The sequence below is a fragment of the Vulpes vulpes genome, chromosome 4, assembly GCF_048418805.1.
Source record: "Vulpes vulpes isolate BD-2025 chromosome 4, VulVul3, whole genome shotgun sequence".
In the NCBI taxonomy this organism is placed as follows: domain Eukaryota; kingdom Metazoa; phylum Chordata; class Mammalia; order Carnivora; family Canidae; genus Vulpes; species Vulpes vulpes.
Window position 1 is genome coordinate 50,053,736 of NC_132783.1, and position 16,307 is coordinate 50,070,042.

The 16,307-nt window shown below is 32.8% G+C and overlaps 1 protein-coding gene across 3 annotated transcripts in view; it reads right to left on the reverse strand.

Moving 5' to 3' along the window:
• GRID2 (glutamate ionotropic receptor delta type subunit 2) overlaps positions 1-16,307 on the reverse strand; it is a 1,472,825-nt gene that overhangs the window by 1,176,528 nt on the left and 279,990 nt on the right. The window lies entirely within an intron of this gene.

A 16,307-nucleotide genomic window follows, 5' to 3' on the forward strand; every position in this document is an offset into this window, starting at 1 on the left:
AGACAGTAAACTGAGACTCAAAGAAAACAAATAGCAAAATGACAGAAGTCCCTTCTTAGTAATTATTTCATATGTAAATGTTATAAACTCTCCAGTCAAAAGAATTTGGCAAAGTGGCTTAAAAAAAAAAAGATCTAACTATATACTGTGTGCAAGAGACTCACAAAATATGTGTAAATCATATATCTGATAAATTAATATCCAGATATACAGGGAACTCTTAAAACTCAACAAAAAATAGGGATCTCTGGGTGGCTCAGCGATTTAGCACCTGCCTTTGGCCCAGGCCATGATCCTAGAGTCCCAGGATCGAGTCCCACATCAGGCTCCTTGCATGAAGCCTGCTTCTTCCTCTGCCTGTGTCTCTGCCTCTCTCTGTGTGTCTCTTTGTCTTTCTCATGAATGAATAAAATCTTAAAAAAACACTCAACAAAAAATAATCTTAGTTCAAAAATGGACAAAGAATTTGATCACACATTTTTCCAAAGAAAATATAAGTGCTCAGTAAGTTCATGAAAAGATAATCAACATCACCAATCATTATGGAAAATAAATATCAAAACTACACTGAGATACCATCTCATACTAATTAGAAAGGTTACCATCAAAAATAGCTAGAAATAACAAGTGTTTGCAAGGACCTGACAAACTGGAACCCTTCAGTACCACTGTTATAAGGTATAGCTGGTATATAGAAAACAGCATGGTGGGAAAAAAAAGAAAGAAGAAAAGAAAAAAAAGAAAAGAAAAGAAAAGAAAAGAAAAGAAAAGAAAAGAAAAGAAAAGAAAAGAAAAAAAAGAAAGAAAAGAAAAGAAAAGAAAAGAAAAGAAAAGAAAAGAAAAGAAAGAAAAGAAAAGAAGAAAGAAAGAAAGAAGAAAGAAAGAAAGAAAGAAAAAAAGAAGAAAGAAGAAAGAAAGAAAGAAAGAAAGAAAGAAAGAAAGAAAGAAAGAAAGAAAAGAAAGAAACAGAAAGAAAAAAGTAAGAATGAAAGAAAGAAAACAGAATTATGATGTAACCCAACATTTGCACTTAAGACTATATGTCTCAAAAAATTGAAAGCAGGGTCTTGAAGAGATATTTGTACTCTCAGGTTCATAGTATCATTATTCTCAATAGCTAAAACATGGAAGCAACCTAAGTGTTTATTGATGGATGAATGGACAAGAAATGTGATGCATACATACAATGAAATATTATTCAGTCATAAGAATGAAGGAAATTTTGACATATGGTACAATATGGATGAACTTTGAGGATGCTATGCTAAGTGAAATAAGCCAGTTATGATAAAACAAATACTATATGAATCCACTTAAATGAAATGCTGAGAGTAGTCAAAATCATAGAGATAGGAGAATGGTGGAGTTCGGGGCTAAGGGAGAAGGGAATGGAAAGTTTTTGTGTAAATAGGTATAAAGTTTCAGTTCTACAAGATGAAAGGAGTTTTAAAGACATAGTGGTAATGGTAGCACAACATTATGAATGTACTGAATACAGCCAAACTGTATACTTAATAATTGTTAATGAATAAATTTTATGTTATGTGTATTTTACCACTAAAAAATTGGAAAAGAAATGAGTTGTTTAACTCTTTAAATTATTTTCCAAAAAAAATAAATTATTTTCCATGTTTTCATATTGAATCTGCCACGTAATCCAGAGCCTTATATCTTGTTTTCGTCCCTTTCTGCGTATCATACATTTATTTGAACCAATGTCCTATTATTGCAAATGTAACTACCCTGGCAAGAAAAGAAAGAACTGGTTTCTGAAAAGAGACTTTTTAAACATTGCATAGAGATTCAAACGGCTCCCAAACTGAAAAAGATGCACTTTCAAAAAAAAAAAATTGTAAGAAAGTAGCTTCTTGAAAAGCACATTCTCTGGGAAGACTTTCAGATATTTTTAAATTGAACAGATATATTTTTTTTCTTTTGTAACAATACCCTAGATCTTTTTAATGTACCTTTAATTACCACAAAAAGTATGAGAACTGGTATATGGTACTATAAGTAAAATCATATATAAAAGAAATACCTACATGAAAATACAGTGTGAATTCTATGCTCTTGGGAGAGTAAAACTCATTTTACATATAAATAATTCAACTTAGGCTGCCTTCTACATAGTAAAAATCTATTTTTATGCCTAAGTCAAAAATTCAGCCTGCTTCTAGTTAAAAATAAGTAATTTAAAATCTGAGTTAACTTATATAAGTCACTTGAAATTAAGCATTTTAGAACTGTAAAGCATTGTCTTCATTTATAAAGAAAAGAAGGCTTCAGGTGGCCTATTTCGAGTAGGAAAAAGGTTACCCTTCTGACATAAATCTCAAACGTCATAGTTTGATTAACTCTGAATCCACTTGTACTTTTTTTTTTTTTATCTTCTGTATTATAAGAATACCTTTAACATGCAAAACCAAAAATGTTATGGGAATCTACGAACTTTTTTTCCCATCATGTCCTACTTTGGGCTGTTTTATATATTGAATAAGGAGATGTATTAGGAAGCAACATATAGGTATTGCTAGGAAGTTGCCCTACAAAATATTTCACGAACAGTGAAAAAACAATGATTCTATTATAACTGTAGACTAGCCAACAGTAAGTGAGACATGAGTTTCCTTATGAGAATGAAAATATTTTGTAGGGGGGAGCTGTATTTAATAGCTGTAAGTGTTTGCAGAAGAGTCCCAATTTTACTCATCTATAAAGATCTGTCTCATGGTTTTTTACCATTTACAAGTCAAATATTTGAAAGAAATAAACTTTCAAGTACTGTTTTAATTTCCTACATAAAACAAATATTACAAATATGGACAAAGTGGCATACGTATGCTTGCCATTGTTTTATTCTTTTTTTTTAAGATTTTATTTATTTATTCATGACAGAGAGAGAGAGAGACAGAGAGACAGAGAGACAGAGAGACAGAGAGGCAGAGACACAGGCAGAGGGAGAAGCAGGCTCCATGCAGGGAACCCGACGTGGGACTTGATCCCCGTTCTCCAGGATCACACCCTGGGCTGAAGGCGGCGCTAAACCGCTAAGGCACCAGGGCTGCCCACCATTGTTTTATTCTTAAGAGTAATAATATATTTAAACTTTGAAATCCCTGTTTACATAGCTCTTTTCATCCTCATTTTACAGATAAGGATACCAAATTACAGAATCACAATGTTAGGTGAATTACCGAATCACAAAGTTAAAAAGTAAATTAACTAGGACTTGAATATAGAACTTTCTAAATTTAAAAACCTATAGCTTTTATACTAAGGATGTGTATCTATGTTCAAAACTTAGTCCACTAATGAGGAAAAAAATATTCTGCTTTTAAATTAATATATGTTGATAAAAGAGACAATGAATGCCTTCAAACTGTGCCCTTAATTCGCCTCTTTAGAAAGTCCAAATCAATGACATGATATGTTGCATCCTACTTTTGAATTCCTATATGAGTTCTAGCAATTTGGGGGCGGAGTCTTTTGGGATCTCATATATAATATCATGGCATCTGCAAAGGGTGGGAGTTTGATTTCTTTTTTGCCAGTTTGAATGCCTTTTATTTTTATTTTTTTGTTGTTGTTGTCTAATTGCTGAGGCTAGGACTTCTAGAACTATGTTGAATGACAGTGGTGAGAGTGGGCATCTTTGTCCTGATCTTGACCTTAGGGGAAAAGATCTCAGTTTTTCTCCATGAGAACAGTATTTGCAAAAAAAAAAAAAAAAGAGAGAGAGAGAGAGAGAGAGAGAGAGAGAGTAGTATTTGCTGTGGGCTTTTCAAGATGGATTTTATGATATTGAGGAATGTTTCCTTTATCCCTACACTTTGAAGAGTTTTAATCAGGAAACGATGATGTATTGCTTTCTCTACATCAATTGAGAGGATTATATGGTTCTTGTCTTTTCTTTTATTAATGTGATCTATCACATTGATTGATTTATTAAGGTTGAACTACCCTTGCATCACAGGGATAAATCTCACCTGGTCGTGGTGAATAATGTTAATATACTGTTGGATCCTATGGCTAGTATCTTGGTGAGAATTTTTTGCAGACATGTTCAAAAGGGATATTAGTCTGTAATGCTCCTTTTTGGTAGAGTCATTGAATTCTGGTTTCAGGATCAAGGTAATGCTTGCCTCATAGATTTTAGAAGTTTTCTTTCCATTTCTATATTTTGAAACAGTTTTAGTAAAATAGATATTATCTCTTCTTAAAATATTTGTTAGAATTCCCCCAGGAAGCCACTTGGCCTTATACTTTTGTTTCTTGGGAGGTTTTAGATGACTGCTTTACTTTCTTTGCTGGTTATTGTTCTGTACAAGTTTTCTATTTCTTCCTGAATTAGTTTTGGTAATTTATAAGTTTCCAGGAATGCATCCATTTCTACCAGATTGCCTAATTTGTTGGTATATACTTGCTCATAATACATATTTAAAATAATTTGTATTTTCTTGGTATAGGTTGTGATCTCTCCTCTTTAATTCATGATTTTATTAATTTGAGTCTTTTTCTTCTTTTTAATAAGTCTTTTCTTTTTTTAAGAATATTCACAAATATTTTATTAATACATACTGTCATATTCCCAGGATACAAGAGCCCTTGAGACACTGCCCTGTACTGAAAGACACTAAATGTGCTCAGGGCCTTGGTCTTCTGACTGGTTGAAGTGACCCATACTCCTTTAATAAGACTGTTAGGGGTTTGTCTATCTTATTAATTCCTTCAAACAACCAGCTCCTGGTTTTGTAGATCTGTTCTACAATTATTCTGATCTCTATTTCCTTGAGTTCTACCCAAATCCTTATTATTTCTCTTCTCCTGCTTGGTTTAGGCTTTATTTGCTTGTATTTCTCCATTTCCTAAAGGAAGGTTAGCTTTTGAATTTGAGTTTTTTCCCAATTTTTTGAGAGAGGCTTGTATTGCAATGTATTTCCCACTTAGGACCACCTTTCCTGTATCCAAAAATTTTTGAACAGTTGTATTTTCATTTCATTACTTTCCATGAATCTTTTTATTACTTCTCTAATTTCCTGGTTGACTCATTCATCTTTCAGTAGATGCTGTTTAACCTCCAAGTGTTTGATTGCCTTCCAAATTTCTTCTTGAAAAAAAAAAATTCTTCTTCTAATTGATATCTAGTTTCAAAGCATTGTGGTCTGAAAATATGCAGGGGAAAATCTCAGTCTTTTAGTACTGGCTGAGACCTGATTTGTGACCCAGTATGTGATTTATTATGTACAGAGTTCCATGTGCAGTTGAGAAGAATGTGTATTCTGTTGTATTAGAATTGAATTTTCTGTATATATCCATGAAGTCCATTTGGTCCAGTGTGTCATTCAGAGCCCTTGTTTCTTTGATGATCTTTGGCCTAGAAGATCTGTCCTTTGCCGAGAGGGGAGTGTTGAAGTCTCCCAATATTGATGTATTACTATCTATGTGTCTCTTTACTTGGTTATTAATTGGTTGATATAATTAGATACTCCCATATTAGGGGATAAATATTTATAATTGTTAGGTATTCTTGTTGCATAGATCCTTTAAGTATAATATAGTGTCCCTCTTCATCTCTTAGTACAGTCTTTGGTTTAAAATCAAATTTATCTGATGGGAGGATTGCTACTCCAACATTCTTTTGAGGTCCATTTGCATGGTAATCAATTCTCCACCCACTCCTTTATAGGTTGAAGGTGTCCTTAGATCTAAAATGAGTATCTTGTAGACAGCATAGAGATGGGTCTGACTTTTTTTATCCAGTCTGACACCCTGTGTCTTTTGACTAGAACTTTTAGATCATGCACTTTTAGAGTAACTATTACAAGTTATTAATTTAGTGTCATTATATTACCTGTATGGTCCTTGTTTCTGCAGATTTTCCCTGTTTCTTTGGGCTCCTTTCTTCTCTTATAGGGTCCCCCCTTAATATTTCTTGCAGGACTGATTTGGTGGTCACATAATATTCATTTAGTTTCTGTCTGTCCTGGAAGCTAGTTATCTCTCCTTCTATTCTGAATGATACTCTTGCTGGATAAAGTATTTTTGGCTGCATGTTTTTCTCATTTAGTACCCTAATATATCATGCCAGCCCTTTCTGCTCTGACAGGTCTCTGTGGATAGGTATGCTGTTAATCTGATATGTCTCGCCCTAAATGTTAGGAATCTCTTGTCTCAAGCTGCTTTTAGCATTTTCTCTTTATCTCTGAAATATGGAAGTTTCACTCTTATATGTTGGGGTATTGATCAGTTTTTGTTTATTTGGGGAGGGTCCTCTCTATCTCTTGGGTATGAACGACTGTTTCCTTCCCTAGATAGAGAAATTCTCAGCTATGATTTGTTAAAACATACCTTCTGGTCCTCTCTTTCTCTATACGCACTCTGGAATACCAATAATATGGATGTTATCCTTTTCAAACTATCACTTAATTCTCCAAGTTCCTCTTCATGGTCTCTTAATTGTTTTTCTCTCTTTTCCTCAGCTTCCTTCCTTTCTCTTACCTTATATTCTTTGTCACTTACTTTCTCTTCTGCTTCATTTACCCTAGCTATTAAAGCATCCAGTTTAGATTGCATCTCAGAGTATTTTTAATTTTGGTCTGATTAGATCTCATTTCTGCAGTAAGAGATTCTCTAGTTTTATGCTTTGTCAAGCCCAACAAGTAATTGTATAATTGTAATCATAAATTATATCTCCAACCTCTTACTTAAATCCACATCCATTAGATTTGTTGCAGAGAGTATTACATCTGGTTCTTTTCTGGTGAATTCTTCTTCTAGTCATTTTGTCCACTGCAGAATGGCTTGCAAGAAGTGATCTCTTTTCTATTTGTAGAGTCCTAGCTGTTTTTATTTTACATCTCAGGTTGAATTCATAGGTGTCTGGATGGTTTAAAAGTTATCTAGCTAAATTTGGGGAACAGATGAAACAAGGACCCCTACTCTTCCTCTATCTTGCCTCCCTTTCCATAAGTAGATTCCTCGGTATCCCCTACTACTGTTCCCTATCTTAAGACTTGAAGTTATATTTCAAATAATATTGTGGGGATTTTTTCCCAATAAAAACATAAACAACTTTTCTTTCCTTAACATAATTTCTAAAACAAATTGACATAATATTTAATCGGTATATTCTAGCTTGTCAGTGTATAGATGGATGTTTATTATGTTCAGTTCTATGCACTTTTCAGTGTTTTTTCAAAATATTCATGTTTTAATAGTGAAATAATCTAAAACAAATTTCTTGAACCAGAATTTGAATAAAATGTACACAATGTTATAAATGAACTATGTCAAAATCATGATTATAAGAATGAATATATCCATACTTATTATTCATGTAATAATACCTATATTACTCTATATTTAAAATATTATTTCACTTATATCTTGTTTTATTAAGAAGTCAGTTGCCCAAGCTTCAAACAATCAGATGTGAAAGTCCATAAGACATTTTTTAGGCACTCATTATAAATAAAAATTTAAAAATTAAGTTTCAAAATGGTTCAGAAATTCATTGCATGACTCTATCTGGAGCTCAGAAAGCCTCTGAGATTCTTAATGAGAATGTAAGGCCAGCTAACCCCATCATGATTTTCACTTCTGGCATGTTGGGTTACTGTCAAAAATGTATGTTCTTTAATTATATCTCTTCATGTTCTCTATTTTTCTCTAAACTAAGGTTTCCTATATGTTTGCACAAATATCATTCTCCAATCTGACCACCTCATTTCATTATAATCTATTCTATTAATATTTTCAGCTCCTTTATAGACAACTTCTAGTTTTGGATAAACCAAACTTTCTCTTGAAGACACTGATCAAATGCAGATTTCTATCTTAAATGCTAAGACCTTCTGCAACCAGAAATAGGAAGTTAACACTGCTTAGCTCCTTAAAACAATTCCAAACTATTATCCCCCCAAAAATAAAATCATCTCTTCTGAAACCCTTGACATCTATTATCCTCCTCACTGTTGTCACTGGCCACCTCTTCACCAACTAACTGATACATTGCATAAAGTGGAGCCTGGTTCAGAAATATTTTCTCTATTCCAAGTCTTGTCATCATCCTGAGTGATACAGTTGATAGGTATATGCTGATGACTTATTATGAGAGATACATATTGATGATTCATTCATCATACCAACAATACAATTCTGGGTTTTCTTAATTCCAATGTCCATTAACTTTAACTAAATCCATGACCAATCACTTGTCCCTGAACCACCTATACAAATTCTGCATGAGAAATATTGAAATTTAACACCTTACTCTCTACAATGTTTTTCCAGACATTGCTTTCTTTCTAGACACTGCATTCTAATGAAAAACACTTTTTCTTTGAAATGGAAGACACATTCTATTACATCTGTTCTTCAGCCAAATAGAGACTTCTAATCTGACCACTGAGTGAATGAAGGTTCCTTTTACAAAACAGTGATAACTACCAGGGTAAAAAGGAGGTGAATCTAAATTTCCTTTTTGCATATTTCATGTATCAAATGTCTATTGAAATGCAAATGGAGAAGTAAGGTAGGCAAATGAATACATGGAAATGAAACATAAGGAAAGAGGTCTGAGTTGGAAATACATAATTAAAAGTCATCTACATACATTTGAAAATTACAGCCTGTGAGTGGACACGATCATATAAGAAATAGTGTAAATGGAGAGAAGGTGAGGGACCAGAACAGCCCCCAGAGGCAATATAGTCTTAGAAAGAGAGAAGCAAGAATGGGATAGATTGGAAGGAACAATCCTTGATACAGAAGGAAAACCAAGTAAGAATAACATCAAAAAAAGCAAAACAAAACAGGGAAAAAAAAAGGAGAGTTTTCTAAATAATTGGGAATGGTAAAACATAAGAAATCCTACTCAAAAAATTAGTCATATGAGTACAGATAAGTATCTTTATTCTGTTTTTGGTAAAATAGACATTGATGATTATTTTCATAAAAGCAATTCAATTTCAACAGTTCTGTTCAGAGTGAAAGTCAGATTAAAACGGGTTAAATAGTGAATGGGAAGTGAGACAGAGTTTCAACAGATTTTTAAATAATTATCGTGATAAAGGCCCTATTTTTATAACTCATTAGACTACAAGCTCTCAAAAGACAAGAATAATGTTTGAATTTTGATCAAAGTTACTACCCCAGTGTCTGGCATATTTTCTTCCATTTAATAGACACTCAGTATGCGTTTGCTGAACTGTAGTGGTAAAACCAGAATTCTGAAACTTATTAATTTGACTCAGTCAGTGATAGATCTTTAAAACATAAACATTCCTCCAATATATTAAATCAGAATCTTTATGAGTCTATAAATGTATTAGGCATACTTTTAAAAGAAGGTATAACAACGTGAAGAAACTTTTTTCTTCCAATTAAACTACCCAAAAGAATGTAATGTCCTTCCTATTGTAGTTCAGTAGTATTTATAGAGGCTGAAAAGCATTAGAATTTAGATATTATAAAATGATAGGGTAGGTACCTTTAAAACCCCTCCAAGTCTGAAATATTTACTTCTTATTTGTATTTCAAAACAATTTTACACTTCAAAGTCTGATAAGATGACATGTCTCCACATTCCTGCCACCCAAACCAAATATGCAGAAAATTCAGAAGAATAAAGTACTATGTATTTGAGGAACTAACATAAGAAGTCAGAAAACTTGGTGGAGACAGAAAAATTGTAAAAGCTAGCCAGAATGTGGAAGGCCACCAGGAATGTCATCTCACCATATCTGCAAAAACAGTCAAATTATTCCAGGGACTTACTGAGTCTTTTTAGAGACCCTCGTATTCATCCTGTTGCCCCTGATATCCAGTTACCCTAGCCTCCCTGTCATTCCTAGAACATACAACCCATGTTTCCATGTCAGTAGACTTCATCTTGTTCTTCCTTCTGCTTGGGATGCTCTCCCCTATAGATAAATGCATAACTGGCTTTCTCAGCTACTACAGGTCTTTGCTCAAATGATATCTTCTTTATGAGATCTCCCTTGATCACTCTATTTAAAATTTAAAATTCTGCCTCCACTCCCTTTCCTCTTTCCAGATTTCTTTTTGACATAGTATATATTACTATCTAACAGACTACATAGCTTAACTCTTTATTTATTATTATATCCCCTCTCTAGAATACAGTTTCCATGAGGCAAAGGATTTTGTTATATTCATAAAAATTCACCAGTGTGAAGAAAACACTTGTTGTATATTAGGCAATAAATATTTAATACATGAAATATAATTATATAATCAAATATTTAAAAAGCTACCACCAATCATAACATGAATATATACTGATACTTCTACAAAATATTTAAACTACATATACTTAAGATCTTGTGTCAAAATTAATGTTCAGAGACCCACACCTCAGCTTTATTTGCTATTGGGTTCACTGTGAAGATATCTTTTACAAAGTAGTGAAAATTTGAAAAGAATATTCTAAGAAGTTTCATGCTCTAGAGTCCTATTTTCTCAATAAAATGCTTTTTTTTTCCTCTAAACACAATTAGAGATTTATTTGTGTAAATACTTAATAAATTCCAAAGGTCCTGGGATCCCTGGGTGGCGCAGCGGTTTGGCGCCTGCCTTTGGCCCAGGGCGCGATCCTGGAGACCCGGGATCGAATCCCACGTCAGACTCCCAGGGCATGGAGCCTGCTTCTCCCTCTGCCTATGTCTTTGCCTCTCTCTCTGTGTGTGTGACTATCATAAATAAATTAAAATAAATAAATAAATAAGTTCCAAAGGTCCTTCTCAAATTAAGATATAAAAATAAAGCAGGAGAACTAATCATAGCTTTTAATGCTTAATAAAATTTCAAATATGCTATGAATCTAAGCAAGCAACTTTTTATGTAGAAGTTGCAAATACAAGTTTAGCATTTCTTATAAAGATACTACAGTTAAAACTGGAAATTCATCAGGTTATAATCTAAAGGAGAAGAGCTCTTAAAGGTCATCTAATTCAGATATAAGGAAAGCCAGCATGTAGATAAATAATACTTTTACATATCTCCTAGAAATAAGACATAATCCATTTTTAAGAAAATTTATAAATATAATTTTTGAAGCTGAATGTGTTCAGAATTATGAAGGAACAAAAAAAGAAGAAACAACATCATTATATAGCTTGCGAATGACAACTAGAGACTATTTGAAACAACAAGTTAGGTGGTATTTGAGCCATTTCATAAATTAATGTCAACGTACTACTTTTGTAGTATGTCAACATCATAAAAGAAGTATATTTACAGGTTAGTGAAAAATCAAATGCAGATGTGAACATTTTAACTTTTAAAGGGATAACTATTTACAGAAAGGATATTTGGAGGTACAATGTTCACATAAGGAACAAAATCTCTAGACTAGGCAGCATTTAGAGATATGAGATTGAAGAGTTTTTTAAAAAGGTTCCTGACCCAACCACTGTAGTGACAGTCATTCACAACTAAGCATCAGCATCACACAAGAATGACCATACTTTGGATGAAACATATTACAATATGTGCCAAAATTGTCTTATCTTTGACACTTTTTTGGCATCATGAGGTACCATGTTCTTATAATTACAGAGAATTTCTTTCATTTACTTGTCTTTAACGTGTACAAAAAACAGTACCTATACTGTTCCTGTATATAGATTAAATTAGTTATCAGTGTTTAATAATAGTCTAATTTCTTACTCATCCTGGAGAAAAATATCTCAATATACAATAAGGATTGTGGAGGGTGAAGGCACTTGGTATACATGTTGTTTGCAAAAGTAAGGAACTTCCTGTGGCTTTTCTGCAATTGTGAAGGAGGCGTGCCAGTTGTTGACAGGAGAATGAATAGATTCAGTCAGGCCTAACATGCCTCCTATTGTCCAAAATTGCATTCATTGGATATGTCATCAACAAATTTTCTGGTCTCCCTTTTGCTTTGTTGGCAAACTTTTAGCCCTGTAAATGCAGTTAGAAATTTATGTGTTATACAGAAAAGTGACTCTGTGGAATCATTTTCTATCTTCAAAATTAAAAAAATAAAAATATTGCCATAATGAATTGAATGGCAATATGAAGTTTCTGGCTTTTTTTCTATGTATGGATATCATGACATTTTAAGATGCTGCCCCTTGAATAAATTTTACTTTTAAGATGCATTACACATACCTCACTAAAGTGAATAAGTACTTCACCACAAAAAATTGCACCAACTGCTAAGTATATCCACAAGGTTTACTGAAACCTGCCAGGCCTTCAGAACTATCAATAGTCAGCAAAACGCACATAAACTCCTACTGTTTCCAAAGATGTGAGCTGATACACAGGGATTACATAGGTAATAAATAAGCTATATACAATATATCAATGCCTTCTGTTTGAAGAGTAATATCCCAAAGAAATATATCCAGAAACAGTTGATGTCAAACTATTTTCTTTTTTCATTTCTTTCTGGAGAGAACATTTTCAACTTGGATTATAAAAGCAAATCAGATGACAACTCAAACTGCCTAAAAATCATTGAGTAATACGCTAATTATTAATTTCAGAAGTTTTAATACATCTCACATTTTACCAGAGTATATCATATATGTGTGTCATTTTCATAAGTATATAGAATATCTAGATCAGATAACAGATACTAAATAAGTGCACTTTCCCCTCCTCTCCAAACCCCTTAATAATGCTAATTTATAGCTGAACTCTTGAACATAGGTTTGAAATATGTGGGGTCCATTTATATGCAAATCTTTGCCAGTAAATAACACATTAAAGGACTGTAAAGGTACCCTATCTTCCTTACGTTTTTTTCATAACATTTTCTTTTCTCTAGCTTACTTTATGCTAAAAATACAGTGAATAACAAATATAGCATACAAAATGTGTGTTTATTATTCTTTTATAATATCAGTAGGCTTCCAGGCAACAGCAGGCTATTAGTAATTCACTTTTTCAGGAGTCAAAAGTTATAAGTAGATCTTCAATTGCTTGGTGGGTGTAGAGGGGTCAACTTTTAAATAAATGCAAATATCAAGTAAAGAACATTGAAGTTAAAGAACTCTGTGTATTAACTGGCAACATAAAATTGGAAAGTTCAGTATTATACTTAACTTTATTATTATAAACTTCATAAAAGATGACATGTGCCAAAAGATTATAAAATACTGTACTTAGATTTTATTTAAACCCTTATTCTACCTTGGGGACTTGGACAAATTTCTTTTTTGATCATCTATGTAGCAGACAGAACTCTAAAATGGCCCTTCCAAAATTCCTGGCCCCTAGTGCATATATAACTTCTGCCGGTGACTCAAATCCTAACTTATGGTTGCTGGTGCAAAGATTTTTCAGATATAATTGAGGTCCCAAATCAGTTTATGTCAAACCAGGCAAATTATCTGAGTGAGACTGACCTAATCATATGAATCTTTAGCAGCAGAGAGCTTATTCTTGCTGGGAGCAGAAGGAGAAATCAGAGATTCCACCACGGAAAAAATCGGATCTGCAGTTGCTGGCTTGAAGACGAATGGGGCTACAGAACAATGCAGGCAGGCAGCTTCCAATAGCTGAGAAAGGCCTCCAGCTATCAGGTAGTAAGAAATGAGACCTACTGTCACTCAACCATGAGAAACTAACATTGCAAACATGATTTCAGTAAACAGGAAATCTACTGAAAAAAAATCATTTTGGATAAAAAACACTAGTAACTGACAGTGTTGATTCACATATTTTACAATATTGTCTATTTTTTTCCAGCCTGGGAGTTTTTCCTGTAAATAAGTTTCATTTGTAGACTATCTTTTCACCAAATTACCATTATAAAATTAATAAATCCCTAATATAGCATAATATGAAGATACTCATATGAAAGTAGTAACACAACTACATATTTAAAGAAGAAAAGGGAAAAATAAAAATAAAAGGGGAGTAGGAGACAGTTCAATTACTTATCAAAACCACATTCCTTGTCAAAGTCATTTTTACATTTGTAGTCCGAAGTTAAATTCAGATTCAAGTACAAAAACTAATAATTACAAAGTCTGTATTTTAATGGTTATCACTTGCTGTTAGAACAGCAAATGTATTCTGGCATGGGATACATTTCCTTCTTTTGATGATCAGACTCACCACCTTCATTGACAACACAGGGTATATATTTTATAACTTGGAAGAAATAATATATTTGTACCAGCAAAATGTATTTTTCATAAACAGATACAAAATTTCATAAACAGATAAGACTTTACAACATATATCACAATTAAGTCTCTGCATTTCAAATGTGTTGATTTATCTCTTTTATGTAAAGCTCTATTGCCTTGTGAATTAATGATAGAGATTCTTTTGGAACTTAAATTTATATTCTCAGCTGTTGATCAGAGATAGAATTCTACCAATTTTCTTTTTCTTAAAGATTTTATATATTATTCATGAGAGACACACACACACAACATAGAGAGAGAGAGACAGGCAGAGGGAAAAGCAGACTCCATGCAGGGAGCCTGATGTGGGACTTGATTCCAGGACTCCAGGATCATGACCTGGACCAAAGGCAGGTGGTAAAGTGCTGAGCCACCCAGGGATTCCCAAATTCTACCAAAATTTTTCTAAATAAATTTCTACCCAAATTCTATTTTCTAAATAAATTTCTACCCAAATAAATTTCTACCAAAATTCTACCCAAATTTTCCTAAATAAATCACCCCCCTCAATTTTACTCAGAAAGTAATACTTTATATTACCTTGAATTTTATGAGTCCCTCACTATAAGTAAACTATGAAATACAGGACTCAGGATTCTGAGAGCTAAACTAAATTCTGATACTGAGCTCTATCCACAGGCCCAAATAAAATTCCCAAACAGAAAGTGTTAACACCTCAAATTACCTCACATTCATGTAATAAATATTCAACTCTCTCTCATGTATCATCAATGCTCCAACTATAAGTATCAACCTATAATTATTTCACCTTGCCATATACTAATGTTATGATTGTATGTCTTTTCCATGTAGAAATCTGCCCTTGAGGGCAACAGTGTTTTCTTAATAAAATTTGGACCTTCTATTTATTTGTCTATGCTAGCAAGTATTGAATGTCTACTACATTAAATTCAAATTTGTGCAACTATGTTAAAATTAGCCTTATTTGAAATGAATTTAGTTTTGCTTAACTCCTAAAGAGTTTTACTTTTCCCATGTAAAAGAAAGCCTAATATTAAATGACAACAAACATAGTCTCTGGCTTAACTGAATGATACTTTACTAGTGAGGATAAGACAGCCCCACAAATTCTTAAATACATAATAAATTGCAATATATCCTATATATGAAATTTGAATTAAGCATTATAGATATTCAAAGGGATTCAGAGTTCATGGGTAGATAAGAGAATATTATGGTGGAAGAAGGTCATTTGAACTGGAGCTTAAAAAATTGGTAGAATTATACATTTTAAGAGTAGAGAAAGGAAAAATTGAGAAAGGAACAAAGTAATAGAGGTGGAGAAATAGAAAAATGTAGCGGTGCATTGACAAAAGTTATTGTATGTGGCTAGAGACTACTCATGAGAAGCTGTAAAGAAGTAAGAATAATTGAATAAGTTGGAGCCAGAGGGAAGATAATGAAAAATATCTGGCTAATGTGATACAATTATATTTAGGATATAATTAATTTTACATAAATCTCTGAAGCCAAAAATAATATGAGTTGACTGCCTTTACTCATTAGTTATATGTTGAAAATTTGGTAAAGAAAAAGATCTGTAATAATAGGACAATATCCTAGGCAGTCACTAATGAATAAAAAGCAAGAAGCATTCAAGTGTATTTGTCTCTATGTATGAATATTCTGAAGTTTGAGTATCAGTGTTCCTAATAGAATTATATTCCGAGATAGGTAGAAAAATTAGAATTATACATAATTTTCCCCTGTTATGTTTTGCAAACGAAAGTAGTAGCTCTTACGGAAAAATTACTCCTACTATTATTAGGCTTGTTAATAATTTTCACCCATTGTAGGCATAAAATCAATTTTCCAGCCCAAGGATTCTTTAGTTTATATATTACTCACACCTTACTGAGGCAGAAAATTTGATAAACCTACCAGCTTTTGGTAGGATACAACAAACAAGTAATGGCGGAAAATGTGCTTCTAACCATCAGAAAAGAGAACTCATTCCATTTCTTTGTAGCTTCTCATTTCCAGAACCTTGCAAAAGTGTAACTAAAGCACATAATACTAACAAAGTTACTCTTTTTAATCATTAAACTGGAAAGGTGGGGAGGAGGTAACATAGTGATAGGTCACAATTTAATC